This window comes from Solanum lycopersicum, chromosome 8, assembly GCF_036512215.1.
Source record: "Solanum lycopersicum chromosome 8, SLM_r2.1".
In the NCBI taxonomy this organism is placed as follows: Eukaryota; Viridiplantae; Streptophyta; class Magnoliopsida; order Solanales; family Solanaceae; genus Solanum; species Solanum lycopersicum.
This window is the reverse complement of record NC_090807.1, coordinates 39,523,501-39,546,649: the sequence shown is the minus strand read 5'-3', so window position 1 is coordinate 39,546,649 and position 23,149 is coordinate 39,523,501. Positions and strand designations below refer to the sequence as shown.

Below are 23,149 nucleotides of genomic sequence, written 5' to 3'. Positions count from 1 at the left end.
CATCATTATAAAGATTGTGAGATGCTTTCTTTTTTATTTTGTTGAAAAAATCACATGGACTAAAAATTCGTTGCACATTTCAATATCAAAAATTTATACTCATATTCATCATCATTAGAAAAAAAGAGAAAGGGTGAAGGATTTCACTATTGTTGATTACTATATTCAAAACTTTTTATTGATAAGCTAAATACCTATAAAAATCACATGGACTAAAAATTCGTTGCACATTTCAATATCAAAAATTTATACTCATATTCATCATCATTAGAAAAAAAGAGAAAGGGTAAAGGATTTCACTATTGTTGATTACTATACTCAAAACTAAAGATATTAGTGATGATGAAACTTTTAAATATATTGGTAATGATGAATATACAGATATCAAATTTCATCATTGAGATATATAGCGAAATTTTAGTCCTTGTGATTTTTTCAAAAAAAAACGAAAGAAATGATATCTCAATAATCTTCTAAAGATATTCATATAAAGAGAGATTATATAAAAAAAAATTATCTTCAAAGTAGAAGCTTTTTGAAAGAATGTTTATTCCTACTATTGAGAGAGAAAAAAACTCATATGGATTGAAAAGTTTATACGAAGAGTGATTAGAATTTCAAAGGATAAGAAGATTTATTTAGAGAAAAAATCAATTTATTTAGAAAATTTGTATCAAATTAGGAGAGAGAATAAGTATTTCACTTGCTTTGTTCTTTTATTTTGTCTTAATTTCTTTTTATATATCTTTAATTAATTTTTTTTTACTTATTTATATATACTTAATATTTATTCCTAATAAGTATTTCACTTCCTTTGTTCTTTTATTTTGTCTTAATTTCTTTTTATATATCTTTAATTAGTATTTTTTACTTATTTATATATACTTAATATTTACTAACACATTACTTCTTCTTTTATATTTTTGTGTCTTTAATTAAGGTTTTTTTCAAAAATTTTTAATTAAAGCTTTTTATGTATATTTTTTAATTTCTAATGCCTGAAATTCTATTTATTTTTTGGTGTTCTGTTTTTCCACTGTCCAAATTTTCTTTAAAATATGATCATATTTAATCTCTTTTATCTTTAAGGTTATTAATATCTTTTACTTTTTCCTTTAATCTTTTAATTAATGTTGATTATTAATTTCCTATAATCGCTTCTTTTTTAGAAAAAAATTACTCCAAGAAATTAAGGGAAAATTTCTTGATGAAAGAATTTGTTGATCTTAGACCCGAAACTTTTTTTTACCTATTAACAAATAATACCAAAAAAATTAAAGGGAAAATGCATAAATACCCCCAATCAATACGTGAAATCCCAGAGACAAACTTACACTATACTAAGGTCCTATTCCCCCTGAACTATTTTATAAATAATTTTTTACGCCTTTTCGTCCTACGTGACACTAGCTTGAAAAAAATGTCAACTCGCGTTGGGCCCACAAATGAGTAGAAATTTTTTTATAAAATAAGTTCAGGGGGTAATAAGACTTTGTATAGTATAAGTGTGTCTCTGAAATTTCGAATATAGATAGGTGATACTTGTGCATTTTTTCTATTATTAAACTAGTTACGAAAATCCGATGTTATGCATACACTCCATATTTGTTCACAAATTTGTTTTTAATTGTATTAAATAAATGTTATGAAATCATCTCATTACGTGTAAAATAAATATTTGATATATATATTATTAATTTTTATAAATTTTTAAGTGGTATTGATTAAATGGTTTTAAATTTTACTCTGAAAGCATTTATGATGAATATTGGTATGATAGTAAATCGTCTCATTTTTTGTGTGTAGAGATCTATAATTAAAATATTTTTCATTATTGATCGTTAATTATTACAGATATCCAAAATAATAAATCTATAACTAAGATAAGTGAAGTGGATACCATAATTTTGAAGAAATTGTATACTAATTAAATTAAAGTTGAACAAAGAAAAAATATTTAAATAATTTTTTTAAAAATGCACGAAATAAATACATCAACAAAGACATATCTGCTTTAACTTAAAATTCTCTCTTATATAATAAGTGAATTATAAAGTTTTATCTAAAGCACACACAAATAAAGAATCAAAATAACAAATAAAGATTTGAATTTTCTCATATTACTATCTCTAATCACCAATTAGAAAAATACGTGTAGAGCACATGTGTTTCTTCATATCATCCTATGAAACACATAGGGCATAGGGATTTACAACCAATTTGAGTCAGTTATTGATCAAAAGTTAAAATTAAAATCAAATCACTCTGATTGATTTCTAAATTATTAAAATCAAATAAGATAAAATATAATATACATTATTGATTTAATTGTTTGATTTCGGTTCAATTATAAGTCGTACAGAAAAATAAAAGAAACAATTCATTTGAAAAGAAAATAATAGCATTTGATTCAAAGCGAAAAATAGTTAGAACGGTTGACACTATAAAAATTTTGGTCACTGCATTTACTGTGAGCAAAGCCTCAAAATCCACCACTTCGACCAAAAAAAAGAAGAAACAATAACATTCATAGTCCCACCAAAAATTGTCATACACACTCATATACATGAAACTAATAAGATAAATGTTTTGTCTTGAATTTTTGTTACTTTCATAAATAAATTATGACTAAATTTAATGAAAACATATATAATGTTATAAAATAAAGACAAAATACTAAAGTAGAATGAAAAGGAAAGGAAGTCATGATGAAGTCAATTGGTCTACGTCTTTCCTCATCTTAGCAATAGCGGCATTTAGAGTCGTAACCTCCTTAGTGGCCCCTTGACCTCGCTCAGACACCACTATCTTTACTGCAAGGGCATCAATGGACACACTAAGAGGTGTTATAGCAGCCGTAAGGTCTCTCTCAATCACCCATGGATGGTGGCCTCAAGTCTAAAGGTACACCTATCTTCAGAATGGGCTAGCTGCCCCATCCGTAGTATCGAAAACTGGGTGAGTGGAGGTTAGGAAGTAGCAGCAACAGTAACACCAGATCTAGGAGGCATGAGATCTGTAGAAGAACTAGGAGTCATAGAAGGGACATCACTAGATAGGGGCCGAAGTAGGTAAAACTGCCTATGCAAGTAATGTGAAAGTATTAACAAGCCGGGAGGAATCCATCAGGGTTGCCTTCTTCTCTACGCATCATCCTTCAAGTACCCCACCTCAATGCGTCAGATATCAGTGAAGATGTGCGAATCACTTTGACATCCTTCTTTTCATCTGGAGGCACCTAAGCCCTTCTGCACAACTCCATGATCAACACTGCAAAAGGAAGAGAGATTTGGTGTTGCTTGGCCTTCATGGCCATCTCCTAGCCTGGAATCATACCCAAGTTGAGACTGCGCCCATCAATAATGCAACCAAGATAGGTTGCCTTCGTGTGACGGATAATAGACTCATTCTGGGATAACATGATATTGTTGCTGATAAAGCTAAACCAGTACCTCGCTATTACATTGAGGTCTTTCTTTTCTATTCGGCTCCTGCCTGCAACCACAGAGTAGTAACATTAATTATCAAAGGGGCCAACCACTTCTTCAACATCTCCAATGACTTTGTTTTTATCATGTACTAATAGTTATCCTTAATACTTTTTATACACTCCAGAACTGCATTGATAACATCACTATCACACTTCACCTTTTTATAACTGACAATCACATAATCTACTGCTTTGAATTTAGTAGCATGCTTCTTCCCTTGTAGCACTAACGCTCCATAAGTAGTGTAAAACTCCTGGACCCAATTTAGAACGTAACGACCACGAGGTCTAGTGAATATATGGAACTTATGGGACCTCAATAAGCTCATAATCTCCTTGTCTATTACTCAATCAGTAGATTGCCTCTTCACCTCGATGATGGTCCTCAATCCCTCAGTCTTTAGTCTATTCATAGACAGGAAAGGAGGACCATGTACCAGTGGTGGTGGGACCACAACTTGATCTAGAACATGAGTATGAGTAGTGTCTTGGGGTGACCTAATCCTAAACGAATCATTTAACCTCTTAGAACGTAGCTCAGCTCTTTGGGCTGACAATAGCTCATGCATCCTGAAGGTCGTGATGCTTACCCTCACTCTTAGAGGTGGTTAGGTGAGTGATATAAATCCCCTTACTATCGGAGTTTGCCTCTGGTAATGCAGGTGCAGGTTCCTTGCCTTTCCCACCAGTGGTAGAAAGTTTTGTCGCCCTGGCCTGGGATGCAACTGCATCCTCATTGATAATAATTCCCTTTAACCTCTTGTGGGGCGATATGTCTCCACCTTCTACTTTTGGTCTAGCCATATCTGCAACACAAATTGGAAACTGTTAGAAATAGTTCAAGAAAAATCCAGAAAATATATTACGGACAAACTCGCCTAACCAATCGCCAAGTCGTTGAATCAATTTAGAGAGCTACATTGGGCTTACCTAAAGGATTTAATCATTTTTTTTAGAAAATGTCCTGTCGGCGATGAGAAAGGTTATTCGGTGAGCACAAACTATCCCACCAAATATCACAGTGTATTTAGGGTTGGGGATGTAGAAAAGGCGATCAAAAAACACATTCAGAGTGCACTTGGTGAAACCAAACTTCTCATCGAAAGTTATAGAAAAACACTCAAAAAACCAATGAAATTTAAGATGGTTAAGGGAGGTTCTGCAAATCGCCGAGCGGTTCGACAAGCTCGACTCAGCTCGCCAAACTACCCAACGTGCCTACTTTCTACCCGAAATTCAAAATCAACCCCACAGTCCCTGAAAACAAAATCAAACCATATGCTTATTCATTTAATCCTAGATCTACTAGACCCATCTTACTAGGGTACTCAAGCTTCCCTCGGTTTGACAAAAATTGGCCAATTGATGACTTTATTAAAAATGATAGCAAACGCACATCATTGGACAAAGCACATCATTTGACACAATTTGGGTTACTCAAACTTCACCCGACTAGACTCCATAACAATTAAGCAAAACCCAACAAATTTTGATCAATTTGAAAGCACGCAATTTGGGAAATCAACACTTAGGCAATTTAGGTTCGCAATCGAAATTAAATGAGGCAGGTAAGCAAACATAAGCAAATTTAGAGAGTCTCACCATACATCAAAAAGAATAACACAATACCAAATGAGTTTAACCGCTAATTAAGAGTTTGGGGTTTGGAAAACCAGCCTTTATTGCCAAATGTAAGAAGTTGTAAATCTAGGCGGCAATGTATCCCACTCCGAACACTGAATCCACGACTAGAAATCGATAAAAATGAAAAAAATATTGTAAATGTAGTGTGGGTGTGATTTTATGAAGTTAAAAAGTGAGGGAATGTGAAATATTTTGAACTTTTAAACCTTTGGCCTTTAAAAAATGTATAGTTAGAGCCTTTTTGGTGACATTAATTCTCTTTGCCAAACCACTCGGTGACACGCCCAGTGGTTACATACCTCACCGAGTCTTACAAGATCTCCTGTCAACTAGGGGGTCAAACAAAGTCACGATTGCGACCTGTTCAGCGATTCACTAAATTTTTCATGGGTCTTCCAAGTTTTACAAACTCCAATTTTGTAATTTCTTGAGTCAAGCAATGGTCTAAGTTAGGCTCCCTGACCTTTTCGGCGAGTCACCAACTGGAATTTTGGCTCGCCAAACTACATATTTCAAACACGTTCCACACTATAACATGAATAATCAACACATGATTATTTCAAAAACAGAAAGAAAGCAATAAACACTTGGTTTGCCTCCCAAGCAGTGCCTTAGTTAACGTGGTGGCACAATGCAAGTCCTCTCTCAAACTTCATTCTTGGGGTTTTCCATAGTATCCTAGGAAACCTCCTTGTTGTCTTGGGTTTAAGTGAGAAGCAATTTGACCCATTTGACTCTCCAACTGCTTGATAGAGAAAAAATGAGAAGTCACCGTCTAGTTAAAGGTTGATACATCTTCTTTCATCTCTTTCAAACTTTTATCAGACCTCTCAACCTTGTTGAGAATACTAGAGAGAATATCCTTAGAATGGCCACCCTCTGAATCTTTGGGCTTTTGACGCTCGTGGGGATGTACATACCTATCCTTCTCCCCATCCCTATCCTTCCAAGTGGGAGTACGATCTCTTCACTCTCTATCATAGTTTGTCCGACCTTCATCCTTGTTACAACGTTGGTTGGCTAGTTAGCATGATTACCACCTCCTTGGTTGGCTAGGAAGTTCAATTCCTCATAGTACAACGCTTCAAACTTGGCCTCTTAGGGTTTTACACAACCCACACCACAACATTGACACTCTTAGCACCATCTTTCATGGAATTTTTGGCCAAAATATCAAGTTGGTTCATCATCTTTAATATGTTTTGGTCCCTCTCTTAGTCTTTGTCAAGTTGATCATGTGTCAATTTAAAAGTGAGAGGGGAGACCTGATCTTCACGGGTGTACCTTGCCCAGTTAATTTTGATCATAATATCCTAGAGTTGGGCTGCTATGATGTAAGGTTGTTGCAACAAACCTCCTGGAGAAAGTTGGTCAGCTACTCTCTTATTCAGCGAATCAAGGCTTCGGTAAAGTATTATAGCTAAATGTTGTCGGGCGAACCATGAGTTAAGTATTGCAGCACCAACTTCTTAAATCTTAGCCAAGTTTCATGATTTTTCTCGCCCTCCAAATTCTTGAAGCTCTAGATGTTGTCTCTAAGTATCATCATCTTCGATGGAGGGAAAAATCTCACTTGAAATGCGGTGATAAGCTCTTCCCATGAAGTGATAGAGTATCTTGGCAATTCAGTCAACCACTTATATGTTTTTCCCATTAAAGAAAATTGGAACAAACTTAACCAGACGGGCTCTTGGGATATGTTCTTGAAGAAGAATGACCCGCAAACACCAACAAAGTTTCTTATATGCTCAAGGGGATCCTCATGAACCAACCCACCAAACAACCCTTTCAATTGCAAGAGTTGTGACATGGTTCTCGTAATGTGGAACACTGTGTTCCCTTCAGCTAGAGGCAAACGAATGGTACCAACTTCACCCACAAGGTTAGGGTCATTAGCATTCGTCTCATAAACATCATTTGAGAATGCCGATGTTATCTTGGTAGACTATTTGGCTACCATTGATTTAGTTGACACTCATTCCTCTTGTTTTAAACCACAACACATAATCCAAAACTAGAAAATAAGTAGATTCAACTATGACTAAAAAACAAAATTCAACTTCACCAAAAAATTCTCATACCACTCCTGGTAGTGACACCATTTTGATTAACGTTATAAAAAACACTTCATCTAATTCTAAGCGCCAATGGTCATTAATCACTATATAACCCAACTAAATGAGTTGGGGTTGAATCCCACAGGGAACAATACGTGTTTGAGAGTTATATGGAAAGTATGAACGTGTTCAAATCAATCATAGGAATAGAAATTTTTGAATTAAGACATTATGCTAATCAGGGGTGACACAAATGTCAAATGGGGGTTTTGGTTTAGAAATATCAACAACGATCAGTGGTAGACAATACAAAAATAACAATACTGAGATGGGTTTTTGAGATGTTATAAAATTATAGAATAATATAGATAAATGGGTGATTGCAACTATTACAAAATAACTAGATATTAGTGAGTAAGCTAGACTATAGATAACCTTCTTACGAATAGTTTATCCTGAATCAAGTTTATTTCTCTCAAGCATCAACAAACTAGCAAAATAAGAACAATCCACACCTTAGTCGATTCACTCTCTCGAGTTGAATGTGTGGGATTGGGTTTAGGATTTACTCTTGAGCTGAACTTATGTCAACCCAGTACCCATGAACCATCAGTCAATAATTTTAGTTTTATAAACTATCTCTCAGCCAACAAAAAATAGAATGGTAGAACTGCATTCTGCAACTACAATTCTTAAATTAGATCACAATTAATGATTGAACTCACTTCTAAATGACATTATAACAAACAATTAGCTATACCCATAAACTAAATTAACCTAAAATCAAATAATCACACCCCAAGAATTGGGTGTTTTAGATAAACATCATAAAAAGTTAAAAATCGCTAACAAGTTGAGTTTCCATTAACTGGATAAAATTGATTTTTGTTTTACAATGTTCCACGTCGAAACCCATTTTCAACTTCTCAAAATTGAAAACATCGATTCTCCAAAGCTTAGGAAAAACTAGAGAAAAATTTTCTCAAGAGCTCAATATTTAGTAATATACTCATATATTATGTCATTAGATACTAAACACAATGTTTCAAAATGTATTTATAGTTTTCAAAAATATGTTGCAAAGAGCCATTTGGCGAAGCAAGTCAGGCTTGCTGAAACACTCGGTGAGCCTCCCTTTGGTAATTTCTATCGCCCTTCTGTCTTGACATTCAGCAATCTCAAAGTTCTGTAACTTTGGTCGATCTAACACTACATCATTGAATAACTCAAAGATCAGCCAACTGCTCCTTTATCTCACCAACTTGGTTCTTTTCTTCAGGGTTTGGCTCACTCGAATTTTAGACGGTCAAGTAGCCATTTTGGTGACTCGCCAAGTAGACTTGGCGATCACAGGCTTGCATTTCCTTACTATTTCAGCCTATTTTGTTCCTTTTTGCATATTAGTTTCCTTACTTTGTTCCTCAACCCATATATCTGGAAATTAAGGGTTTCACATTAGTTATTGGCACATAATAAGCATTTGAGGACACTAAACCTATAAAAATAAATCCCTCAATGAGTCCAAAATCTCGTACTTATCAATACGTCAGTACTTGAAAGGAACTGAGCATGCATGATAGGATAAAGATGAACAATATACATAATTGTATAAAGTATACAGAGCAATAATATAAGTTGAACATGATAAATGTATTGAAAATACCGAATATCAATTAAACTAAATGCAATGACCATATTCATAGCAAGCTAAAAGTGAATACTGAACTGAAACTGATAACCGACTCAATCAATAGAATTTTACAGTGGGAGTTACTACTAAGTGACATAGAAACATGTGAGATAAACATGGAGTTCGATATATACGCCCCATTGAGGGGACCCAATATAACTTGGTAGGGGTATAAAGGAATGACTGGTGTCATCACTAAATATGATGCCCACGAAAAGGAATTAACCTATGGGGGCACATAATTTTGGGACTTAAAGGTTGGTTGACCCTAGTCTAACTCAGTAATAATCCTAGTCCCAACTAGATTGTGTATAACAACATACTAAATATAAATTGGGTAGCTCAATATTCTGACATACTAACTAAAATGCAACATTAAGTACTAATAATGAAACATTTGAAAACCGAGGAATGTATATTTGTTTATCTATCCTAGATAGTCTAATTCATGAACTGAAAGAACTACACAACTAGGATTCTGAGTTTCATGAAAGAATTTATTCAAAAGCATTATGAAGACATGATGATATGATTAAGAACGTTACAACAACTAAATCATAGCAATTTTATGAAGTTCTATAAACCCTAGGTCTAAGCATGATATAGAGAATTACGAATCTGATTGAATTCTAGGGACTTAATGGGTGATACGAATCTACTAGTCAAATCCCACATACATAGTTACAAAATTACCTGCAACTCAAGTAATATTCGTTATTTCTGTAAAGCAATGATTCATGACGAATTTCACAGAGAATTTTTTTCATTTCAAGGCTAGAATTGAAGAAAACCTTGCTGCTATTCTTGAGGATGCTAACACCTGAATTTCTTCTTTTTGCTTTAATTTTTGTGAAATTAGGTGAATGATCAATTATGGTAAGTTCTGATTAAGTTACTAGGCTCAAACTGACAAAAATTATGTAGTTTAGGGGTTAAATAACATAGTTTAGGTGTCCAACATATAGGTGAAAAAACAAAAACAACCCCACTTAAATTCTAACGTGGCTCGAACATGGACGCAATAACAGACCATCTCAAGGACCATGGTCCGTTGTATGGGTCGTGGTTCTTGAGCAACTTACTATTGGTTATTGGGTGGTAAAACCACAAGCCCTACTAGATTACATGTGAACGACCACGGATCATGAAGGTCGTCGTGGTACTTCACTTGAGCTAGGGTCTAATGGCTCAAGTTCACGGATGCCACAATGGCCCGTCATTAAGACCACGACCTTTCTTTAAGACAACAACAGGTTGAGGGCTCCATGGTCTGACACCTGAGCTTGGTGGGTTCTGCCTGACATAGAAAAGTCTCACTATGGCTTGTTGGATGGTCCACGACCTGGGAAGGGTCTCGTTGTCCACCTCTTCTAGGAGGGCATGAGCCATAGGCAAGTCGACAATTCATGATTCCTTTCACGATGTGTGAACCCTGCCGTGGTTCACAAATTTTCTGCTAAGTCAAAAAGCTGATTTTTTTGAGCTGTTACAATATCTGCCCCTTTGGAAACTAAAATCTGATTGAACCAAATTTCACGAACATGCAAATATGCTGAAAATGCAAGTATGTCTTAAGGAATATTATACTAAGACCAAGTTTTATGCAAAAATAACTGAAAGACCGGAGAGGAACTATTACCTCATTCTACACTTGGACTTCATGGCTACTTTTGTTTCCCAAGTAGCTCCCTCTACATATTGACTCTTCCACAACACCTTGAGTGATGCGACTTATTTGTTTCTCAACCTTCGAACATGGCGATCAAGAATTTCAACTACTACCTCTTCATAAGTGAGATTATCCTTTACAACCACACTTTCTAATGGTACTATAGCTGTTGGATAACCCACACACTTCTTCAACAAGAAAATATGAAAAATCGGATAGACTAATACTAACTCTGCTGGCAGCTCTAACTCATAAGTGACTTTACCAACCCTTTCGAAGATCTTGTAAGGGCCAAAATATCTAGGACATAGATTCCCTTTCTAGCCAAATCTCATTATTTCCTTTATAAGTAACACTTTCAGGAAAATCAAGCATTAATCTCAAATTCTAAGTCCCTTTTCCTTATATATGCATAGGACTTCTGACAACTCTGGGTTATCTTATGTTTATCTCTGATGATCTAAACTTTTTCTGTAGCAGATATGCACCTATGCCCTCATAAGTGTCGCTATACCTGGCAGCGGAACTGGTACTTACCGGATTCCTGTCCGTTCCGTCCCGGTCCGATTCGGTACTGGTTAGTATCGTTAAGAACCGTTAATTTCCGGTTCCGATACAGGTACCGAGACGGAAATCGGTAAATATCGGAATTTATCAGTTCCGATAAATACCAGTTCGGTTAATTTTTTTCTTTTTAAAAATATATCCGTTACTAGCCGTTGGGTAACGGCTAGTGGGCCCCCCAACGGCTATTTGAGTAGAATTTCATCCAATAGGAGCCCTACCCCACCCCTAACTTTTTAAATACCCTAAAGTTTTAAAAATTACATTTTAACCCATTTTTTACTTATAAATACCCCTAAATTTCATTCTTTTAAATCACAAAATCATCTATTCATCTTCTACTCTCTCAACTCTCTACTTTCGATCTCTAATCTCTAATTCTATAATATATAATATCTTAAATTCCAGTGTTGCCTTAGTTGGTCTTTGGAAATTAGATTTGAAGCTTCAAAATTCAATTTTCAACTTTCCAGGTTCGGCTTACGGTGATCATAAACGTCTACTTTTTTAAGTAGACGTTCGGTACATTCGTTCTAACTTTTATATTACGTTTCATTTATATTTAAATAACTATTTATTTGTTTTGTGTTTTATTATTTGCATAATTGCATAACATTTTTCGTATTATATTTAATCTCACGTTTAATTTTTTAATATGGATTTCGGTAAAAATATTGTTCAAAAAGGAAAGGGGAAAAAAGTGTATTAGAGCGTGTAAAAAATATTTGTAACTTTAAATCCTCCGATAATGCAAAAACCGATAGTTCTTCTAAATCAAAAACTAAAAAATCCACTATATTAAGAATAAATACAAATGATTATACACATGTTGATGATACTGTTTTTAATATTGATAGTAATTCATGATTAGATCCTTATCATGAACATTTACAACGTCGCTTTGGTTATTTTGATGAGGATTTGCCTAGTGATAATGATAATGATAATGATAATGATAATGATATTGATAATTATATTAATACGCCTACTTTTGATGATGATGATGATGAAACTGAGCCACCTACGACTACTAATACTCCCAGTCCCTCTCCCTTTCATTGTCCTGCCCCAGTTCCCCCAATACATCCTAGGCCTAAGGTAGAACGTGTTAAAAAATCGATTGTTTGGCAATTTATGACACAAAACGAAGATAAAATACAAGTTATTTGTAATAAATGTAAACATATTTTAAATCATAAAACTGTTGGCAAATCTGGCAGGACGGGACATTTGAGTAGTCATTTAATGTCTTGTCGTAAAAATGATTTTTTGCATGCTAAAGCGGTAGCGGAAGCTAAAAAAAAGGTACCCCCTTCCTGAAAATGTAGGAGTAGGCTGCTCTAAAATGGTACAAATACAATTAAATCCGTCTAATGTTTCTGGCTCTAGTTTACCACCTTCATATAGTAGAGAAAAAGATCTTGAAGAATTAACTAAAATGATATGTGTTATGGGTTTGCCATTTAGTTTTGCTGAAAATCCTAATTTTTTACATTATATTCAAATTGTATATAATCCAAATTTTAAAGGTTTTGCTAGAAATATAATAAAAAAGGTTGTATTTGATTATCATGCACAACATTTTCAATATATTCGTTGTTTATTTTATTATAATACTTGTAAAATAGCTATTACTTTTGATAGAGGTCGTAGTGTAAATGGTAACGATTATTTGACTGTTAGTGCACATTGGATTGATGAAAATTGGTATATGCAAAAAAAGAATTTTAAGTTATAAATGTTGTCAAATGCAAAAAACCGATAGTTATATTGCTCAAACTATTTTAGATATTTTACAAAATTATAGAATATGTGATAAAATAAATAGTATAACATTAGATAATGCTTCAAGTAATAATTCTGTTGTTGAATATTTAAAAACTACACTTTGTCATTTCTATGGTGATAAATTATCATATTATTAGGTGTAGTGCACATATATATAATTTGATGGTTGGAGATGGTGTAAATATGTATGATAACGGATGTACGAAAGTTGAAAATGCATGTCATTTTATATTTAAATGTCAAGTTAAGTCTAGGCGTAGATATTTTCAAAATCGCTGTTTTGAAAATAATCTTCCACCTAGAAAAATTCCAAAAACAGTGGCTACTAGATGGAATACTTTATATGAAATGCTTGTAGTCGCTTATGAATATCGAATACCCTTACAAATGGTTTGGAATACTCATAATTCTGATATGACATATAGAGTAGATGATAATGATTGACGTGTTATAAATGAACTTATAGATTTCCTAAAAGTTTTATACTTAACTACAAAAAGAATTTCTGTACTTTATAGTGCATCAATTTGTACTATTTTGCCTGATATTTGTATGATTTCTTCTAAATTATATAAATTTAAAAATAAACCAAGATTTCAACAAACCATTAAAAAATGATTATAAAATTTACAAAATATTATATTCCTATTCCTCAAATTTATTTAACTGCATGTTTGTTACACCCTAAGTATAAAGATTTCGGTTCATCAAGAATGATTGAAAAAATATATTTTAACTTAGATATTAATGATGTATTAGAAGAAATTTCTAGCTGTCAACAAGTTAAAGATAGCATAAAAATTGAAACTAGAAAATTGTATGATCTATATAATGCTAATATAAATTTATCAAGTGAAAATGAATCTGAAAGCTCTAGGGTTAGATTTGATGAAAATAATATTGATAATTATTTAAAGGATTATTTTGAACTTTCTCACGATAATAGAAATGATTTTGATGCCTTTATTAATCAAAATACAGAACCTGCTGAAGATATTCTCAAATGGTGGAGAGATTGCGCCAAAGGATTTCCAAAACTAGTATCGATGGTTCGAGATATATTAGCAATGCAAGCGTTGTTGGTAGCTTCGGAAGGCGTCTTTGGTGCAGGAAGGTTTCAACTTGGAAAACATAGGCATTCACTAGCAGCCGATAGCTTGGAGATCGGTATTATATCGAGATTGGATTAATGCCGAGAGAAGAAATTTGGGTCATGAACCACTACCGACCAAATTTCAAAATGACGTTGATGAAGTAATACAGGATTATAGTGACGACGGTATTGAAGCAATGGAAGATCTTTCTATTCAACCTATTTCCGAAATGTTACTAAAGAAATATTGAATGATTTACGAAGGGATTTATATGGTGGCACCAACTATTAGTAAAAATATGATAATTTAAGATTTAATTCAATTTCTTTTTGTAAATGTAATTGTAATATCAAATAAATATTAATAAAAATATAGGTTATTCGCCTTAATTTGTTTTTTAATATTGTTGTATTAAATTTAATTTTTAATAAAGTCAATTTTTAATTTTATAACTTTAATGTTTAAATTTAAAAATTTCAAACTTTAAGAGTTTGAAATTTAAATTTTATAACTTTAAAATTTGAGTTTAAAATTTTCAAACTTTAAAAGTTGAAAAATTTAAATTTGAAAGTTTAAAATTTTGAAAATCTTAAATTAAAACTTTAAAGTTTGAATTTAAAATTTTCAAAATTAAAGAGTTTGAAATTTAAATTTTATAACTTTAAAGTTTGATATTTAAATTTTCAATTGCTTAATTATTATAATAAAAATTATATTCAATTAAAAAAATTAATTTTTTTTAATTACCGGTCCGGTCCGGTCTGGTGTACTACCGGTTCTCTTCCGAACCGGGACGGAACAGTACTATTTTTACCGGTTTCTAGAATGTGACCGGTCAGCACAGAACCAGTTCCGTACCGGTTCCGGTAATTAATGGTCCGATTCTCCCTATAGCGATATCATTGCCAGCCTTAAGTGACGCACCCTATTTTTGAACCGGCCAAAATCAGTTCACAACTTAATATAGCTGACACTCTAATTTTTTGAAAAAATTTTTGTGTTAGAGTTGCCACCTGAAATTTTAAGGAAAACATTAGGAAAACCATTTTTATGTTAATGCAAACTCTATTTTGATTTGCGAAACTAGTGAGATTCTGAGTACGAATTTTAGTTACTCAAGGGAAAGGTGTTAATCACCGCTCAGAGCCTATCTGACGATAATACTTAAGCTCAATTTAGAAAAATATAATTAGGAAAACCTATTTATTTATTCTCTTTAAAATGAGTAAATTTTATTAGTTTTAAGAAAAAGAGTAAAACAAAAGGTACAACATATATAAGTCCATTATAGAAAAATTAATATTAGTATACCTATTACATTGTAAAATAAATAAATAAATAGATAAGCGTATGAAAATGTATTATAATTTTATATGCTGAAAAGTATAGAGGTGTCCAATATAAATGTATCCAAAATAAATGTTGAGTTTGAAAGATATGAAAATTATCTTTTTATTTATATATAGAATTTACACCTTTTTGCATATGACATATATGTACCTTATATTTTGAACCTTTCGTATCTAAAATCCTTGAAAATAGCATGTTAAGAAATTAAATGTTTTTAATAATATCTAAAAAATAACAATAACATATATATTTTATAAAGGGGTGATGTCAATAATATAAAATGGGCCAAACTAGTGAGACTTATTCTATAGTTATATTTATTTGTTGTTAGATATGTAAGCCTACTTTCTTATCTGTTTTCTTAAAAAACAAGTATTTCCAAAGGGTGAATATTTTAGCCTTTAAACTAGTTTCAAATTTATTTGGGAGTTCTAAATGATAAGCTTTTCTTAACATAAAGGTCTAAGTAAGTATTGATAATTATAAATATTAAATATTCTTTTAAAATAACATTTCTTCTTCCTTTTGAAAGTAGTATTATTAAGAACTTTCAAACTTGAACTGCTACAACTTTTAAACTCTCAAAATATAGTGGTTAGTTCCAAAAAAATTATATTTTTACATCCCAAAATGGTGTTCGAGAACCAAGGAAACGTCGACATTCTTACGCAAAAAAAAAAATGCAGTTGGGCTGTTAAAATCTATACGTGTTACCACTCAAAGCCTGCATTTTTTCAAGTTTAAAATCTCCACCTTTTTACGCTATAATTTGCTTGGCAGAGCATGTTAAATTTGCATTTTTCACACTAGAAAAATCTGCAGTGCTGGGTTGTCTAAAGCAACAGTTTTTCCTCTTAAAGTCTGCATTTTAAGCTGAAATCTTACACCTTACAGCCCAGAAAAGGTTCTTGTATTGGACCAAAAAAAGACCTGCAGTTTTAAACTAAAAATCTGCTTAGTTTAAAGCAACATTTTCACACTAAAAAAAATCTGCAACTTGTAAGCTTGAGAATCTGCAATTTTGAAACTAAAAATCTGCATATTTGTCTAAAAAATCTGCACTTCCTTCAACTTTAGAATCTGCACTGCGGCCTTACAAAAATCTGTACTTTAGACATCGTTCTTAGTTGGTTTGTACAAATCCAAACACAAATAGAAGCAATCAAATATCAGTGTTAAATACTATGTATAAAATGTTAGTCAAAGCAACAACTCGTATATGTATATAAAGCACATGAAACATTGAAGCGACAAGGAAGCGTTGGGCACTATTGACGCGAAAAAGGGCTACTAGACACGGGCGGTAATGCAGGCTATTAGTCGCTTCTCTGGTTTGGACAGAGATGGAGTCATATACTAACTCTAAACGCACTCCCGAGTGTACTTGTGATGAACAAAGAAGATGTAGAATTAACAACTGGATATTAGATTCATCAAAGACATTTAAAAATAAGTAATATGTAGTCATAGGCATGCTGGAAAATATACTCAGAACAACAACATCATACTATTATGGCTCTTTCTTAATGACATTTAAGCAATTAGTTTACCAATTCTTAATCAATCTAGAGAGAAACATCACAAGAAGATTTGGGGCATGCTAAGAAAAGGGTCTTGTTTTTGATCTTAGCATACAGTTAGAGGATGAGTCATTGGAAAGCTGATCAATTCAATTATTTATCTATTTTGTACTGTGAGGTACTACCTTAACTATCAACTCGCAAAAAAGACTGACTGATCACACACACAAAAAATCAATCCACAACACTACTAGATTAAAACTAGTTAGTCGAAAACTTTTTGAATTAGTTCTCATAAAATCAGCCCCCAAATGAAGGATATGTATAACCAGAATTTCATGAATCTCGAATGAAGGATTATATTTCACTTAACGACGAGACATTTATCATGCTCTTATATTTTCCAGATCTTCCAACAAGGAGGGGGATTGGAACGAGGGATACAACTTTTGAATCCAAGCATATTCATGTGAAGTTGTTCTAGATTTGATCATGTGGCATTACTATTCAGTTACCAACCAGAAAGAAGAATTAAAACTAGGCATCAATAGAGACGACATTGAACTAAGACGAGTAAACATAGAAGCTAAAACTTGACAGATACAAAAAGGGAAAATTAAAGGATCACAAACTTAAAGAAAAACAACCAGTTAAAAAGCCAGCCTTACTAAGTAACTAACTCAAAACAATAATAAACTCACTAACCAAATTGATATTAAATTTAGGCTAAACAGAGAAGCAATTTGAGACAAGGCTTTAGTTGTAGTTGTTTAGCGATGTGTAGGAGTTTCACTTTGTATAAGACTATTCTCATTTAAGAACCATCCAAATAAGAACAGAACTTCTTATGCCAAACAACAGAAACAACAATGCGTTATATATGTATTTATACAAGATAACGAAAGGGGGGTTAACAGAACTTTAGTCAAGAGACTTACATGTTCTCGGCATAACAAATTAAAACATCTAATAGAGGCAGTATGTGATGACAGTCAGAAATATTTTTTAGGAAAAATCATGATCATGAAGTAGAACCGTCAAGATAACAAGATATGATTAATATAGGGAAATGAAGATGAAGATCACTGTAGGTGCTCGGCTTCGATTGACACTCTAAGGCAGTCCATATTTTTAACATAACTTAAAAATAATTAACAGAGTGATGAAGTAGTAGTCAGAATTTAATCACAGAGCTAGTTTGGAATACAAAAATAATGCGATAATGTTCATACTTCGGGACACATGAGCTTTTAAACACAAACTATATAAAAAAATGAAACCTATACAAGCTGTACAAAACTTATATACACACGGGATAACATGCAACGCAGAATGTACATAACAAAAATGCAGAATTTAAAGCACACCAGCTGCTTTCCTCAAACTTAAATCGGAATAAAGAAACATAGTGCTGCAAAAATAGATTACGGAAACTGCGACAACATTGTTCAAATATTTTATTGGGTCTTAAAACTAATTCTTCCCTCTAGCATATGAACCAAGTGATCAGTTGTAGGGCAGTAATAAGAAACGAACTAATCATGTCTTAGCTAAATATACAGATGGTACTATTTATAAAAAATGAAAAAATTCAACTGGACATATAAACTAATTTTGACTCAAGGCATCACACCAAAGGCATAGGAGGCGAGTTCAAGACTCGGGTAAAAAACCGCCAGTAAACTGAAACTACTTAAAAAATATGAATGGTAACTTAACAACTAATTAAACACACGAGAGAAGCTAAAACATGTCTAATTACATATTATAAACATAATTAAAACAAAGCAGTGAACTAACAGTCAATAGAACAAGATTACTGACCTTGCGTAGAGCAGCAAACTAAAAGCTTTGACGTCAAGTGATTTCGAATTCGAACTCGTGCTTCAACTCGAGAAAGGAAGGAAAACAGAGAACAAAAGAGAATAACCTTTAAAATCTGTTTCTCATGATGAATTTCGGATATCGATGATTGATTTCTAGATGATAATCGATTCTCCTTCGTTTTTCTATCTGTCTCTGTCCCTTTCTCCCTCTGGTTTTGGATGGGAAAACGCCATCCTTTTATAGGTGAAAGAATCCAAAATTCAAATTTGAAAATTAAAATAATGCTGGAAAACAGAGAGTTGCAACTTGACATCAAAATCAATCATCAGTTTTCAAATTTTTAAGACCACAAATTTTGAAAATATTTGAAACAAAACTCGGCTAGAGCAGAGATGTAGCAGCGTAGGGGTCTGTTTTTCATCAGAAAAAGGTGATGGGAAAGACATAAAGCAAGAGACCGCCGGGTATTATTGTGTTCCAGCGGCTCATAGCGGTTCTTTGATGAGACGAAATAGTGAAGGGGAATGGGGAAGAGGAACGCCTGGGGAAGGAGGAGAAGTTGTGAAGCCATAGGAGAGCTGATTGATGGACGGTGTACAGGGTCGAAGAGATGATCCATCGGAAATTGCCATTTTTCGATGGTCCAAAGTTGATGGGAGAGGGGACGGATTTGAGCGTTAGAGTTCTAGGGAAGGGAAAAAGTTTTCTTTCTTTCCCTAGACTATGGCGCAATCTCGGGAAAAATTAGGAAAACCAAGCGCTCATTGTACTATTTATTTTTTTGCAAAAGAAAGAAACATTTGTTGGAAAAAAGTCTTATTCAATTTTGGTCGTCTGATCGGACGCTTAATATAAATGAGGAATTAAAAAGAAAAGTTAATATATATATATATTCGGTGCAATAGATAAACAAAACATAATCACAAAAGTTCATGAAAGGTGGGCCTAACCCTAACATAAATAAAAATTAGTTGTCCTCAAATGCAATAAAAATAATATCCAAAAGTCAAAAAGTAAGACTGAGAGACTAGTAAAGAGGGATCCTGTCTAAAAAGTTGCTCCATCTATCTGGGCATAAGCGCCCGGTGCATCACTCTGAACTTGGGCACCAGTGACTAGAGTCACCTCAAAAGGAACAACAACTACACTTGGGTCAACCAAGGGTGTATCTACCAAAGAATCATGCACAACTGTGTTTACCATGGTCTCCTCAGTCTCAATAAAGCCCTCATATAAAGCTTCCTTAGCAACTTCAAGCATGTCCTCATCCGTCTCCACCTCAGACTCGGGATCAACTGTTTCTTCAACTCTAACCTCAACTTCGGTGATAACCAGAGGCATTTCTGGCATGACTCAAATCGCTAGAGTCCCAAAAATCAAGGACATATTGGTGGAATTTAGCAGATCCAACCACCCATCAACGCAATAATAATGGCCTTTAAAGTCGTCGCCTCCTAGCTGGACACTTGACCATGCTCACAGACTATTATCCTAGTCGCAAGTGCATTAATGGTAGCACTTAATGGTGTCACAACATCAACCAGGGCAGTCTAAATTATGCTCGAAACGGAGACCTCAATTCTGGATGCACAACGATCAGCATAATAGGAAAGCTTTCCTATCCGGATTAATGAGGTCTGAGTAAGTAGAGGACGATAAATAGCAAAAACAAGTCTAGGACGTAGTGCAACATCAGAAGAACCTAGAGTGTCAGAAGGAACAACAATAGAGGTAACTAAAGGCATATGGGGCAGAGTAGGCACAGGTGCCTCTCTAGGTAACAAGTCTGTCTTCACAACCGGTGAAGAGTCAACTAGTGCTTCATTCATTCGTTCATTCGTTCATTCTTCTTCTTCTTCTTCTTCTTCTTCTTCTTCTTCTTCTTCTTCTCTGCCTTATCTTTTAGGTACTCTACCTCAATCCTCCCCAAATTAATTCTCTTTAGTGCAACGTTCGCACTAAGACAAGCTACTTTTAAGTGGTGAAAAACACTCATTATGGGATGCCATCAGAGTACCACTGATAAAGTCAAACCAATATTTAGCAGCTATATGTAGGTCCCTTTTTTCTATCGGGCCCCATATGTGTAACCACCTTGGAGTTCCATCATATATGGGAAGGGCGAGCCAACTTATTATTCCCATTGGGGACCTAGTCTTCATCCTGTAGTGATGAGCGTCATTAATGTTGTTAGTTGATTAACACATCAGGACACATCATCCAATTCTAAGTGTCGATGGTTGTCAATAATATAACCCAACTAAGTGAATTAGAGTCGAATTCCACAGGGAGTGGTTTCAAGAATTGATAGTCAAGTGTGAATCAATTCAAATTAGTTATACCTAAATACTTTAATGTGCTAAAACATCAAATTTCAAAGGGTGACACAAGTGTCAAATATCGAAGGGTTTTTTTATAAATAATTATATACTAAAATAGTAAAACTAGAGATACGGATAAGTAGACAAGATTATCGGGAGGTTATAGAAATATGGGCTAAAATAAACAACCGTGGACATACTATTGATAGTAAATTGTTGTAAAATTGTGATAAACTAGACTTTAGTGGTGGTTAATTGTCTCTCGAGAAATTTACTCCCAATCAAATTGATTTCTCTCGAACACTGATAGCCGCGATTACACCCAGCCTTTGCCTTATCCTTTTCACTCTCTTAAGCTGAATATGTGGGAGATGGTTTAGGATTTACTCTCTCAACCTGAATCATGACAAGTGAAAGCCCCTGGGATTATTGAACGTAAATCAGTGCACGAGCCTATGCAAACAGGTTTAAAAGCGGTAGATAGCCAACCCAATAATAATAGTCTATCAATTCAGTAGTCTTGTTTTTAAAACTTTTCTCTTGAGTAAGCCAAAAACATGAAAATGAAATTATATTTTCTACAATAATTCCATTAAGTTCATACACAACTAATAAACGAAATCACATTTAAAAACAAATTAACTACTCATTAGCAAGACCCAACAATAAATTTAACCTGAATTAACATAATCACACACCAAGAATTGGCGTCTTAGCTAGACATAGTAAACAGTAAAAAATTGATACCAAATGGTGTTTCCATCAACTGGGTATGATTGATAATGTCTTTACAAGTCTACAATGAAAAATCTTCAACACCCACTACATTTTTCTTGGAATTGGAAATCTTAGAATCTTCAAAAACTCAAGAAAAATGTCTCCCAAACACTTTAAGAACTAAAAATAGAATTATCTATTTGTTTACTAAAAGTCTAGATACTCCCATAATGTCTAAATATTAGACGAAGAATTTAAAAATGTATTTATGTTTGTCAAAAATTGTGCTACAAATGATCACTCGGTATAGTAAGATAAACAAACTAATTGAGTTGGAGTCGAATCCCACAGGGAAATGTTTTGAGAAATTATAGTCCAGTGAGAATCGGTTCTAATTAGTTATAGATAAAGACATTAATGAGTAAAACATCATAAATTCAAGGGGTGACATAATTGTCAAATATCAAAGGGGGATTTATAGATATTTATCAACTAAAACGATAAAAACAGAGATACGAATAAGGATATGAGATTTTTGGGATGTGATAGGAACATAGGCTAAAATAAACAACTGGGTACATGCTATTGATAGTAAGTCACTGTAAATTTTTGACGAAGTTAAACTCTAAGAGGAGTATATTTTCTCTCAAGCAATTTACCCTAAATCAGATAGGTTTCTCTTGAACACTGATAAGCCACAACTACGCGTAGCCTTCACCTTAGCCCATTTAACTCTTTTGATATGAATGTGTGGAAGAGGGTTTAGGATTCACTCTCTCGAGCTGAACCTACAACAACCTAATAAGCATATGCTATTGATTCAATAGTCTTGATTTTAAAACCTCTCTCTCGGGCAATTCAAAAACACAAAAATAAAATTATATTTGCAACTACAATCCTATTAAGTTCATACACAACTACTCAGTGATGTCACATTTAAACAGTAAATCAACTACTAATTTGCAAGACCCAGCAGTAAATTCAACCTATATTCACATAATCATACCCCAAGAATTGGGGTTTTAGCTATACATAGTTAAAAGCAAGAAATCGATACCAACTGGTGTTTCCAACAATTGGGTACGATTGATAATGTCGTTACACAGGTCTACGATGAAGAATCTTAAACACCCACTTCTAATATATTGGAATTCGAAATATTTGAATATTTTAAAACTCAAGAACATTGTCTCTCATAACTCTAAGAACTAAAAATAGAATTATCTATCTGGTTACACAAAGTCTAGATACTCTCGAAATGTCTAGGAAGTAATCTAAGAATTTAAACATATTTATAGTTGTCAAAAATTGTGATGCGAAAGATTAATCAACACAATTAGTCGGGATTGCTGGTTAACTCAGGGATTCACCCTTTTTTATTTGCGTTGTTGTTTTTCCTTTGCCTTCAGAATTTTTGA

At 33.5% G+C, this 23,149-nt stretch overlaps 1 long non-coding RNA gene across 1 annotated transcript; it reads right to left on the bottom strand.

The window, feature by feature from the left end:
- Positions 1-16,128: 16,128 nt before the first annotated feature.
- Positions 16,129-19,515, bottom strand: LOC101267628 (uncharacterized). Its single transcript, XR_742679.4, has 2 exons — positions 18,691-19,515; positions 16,129-16,449 (listed from the first exon to the last, which is right to left on the bottom strand). It is a non-coding gene; the product is annotated as an uncharacterized lncRNA (long non-coding RNA).
- Between the last annotated feature and the right edge of the window lie 3,634 nt (positions 19,516-23,149).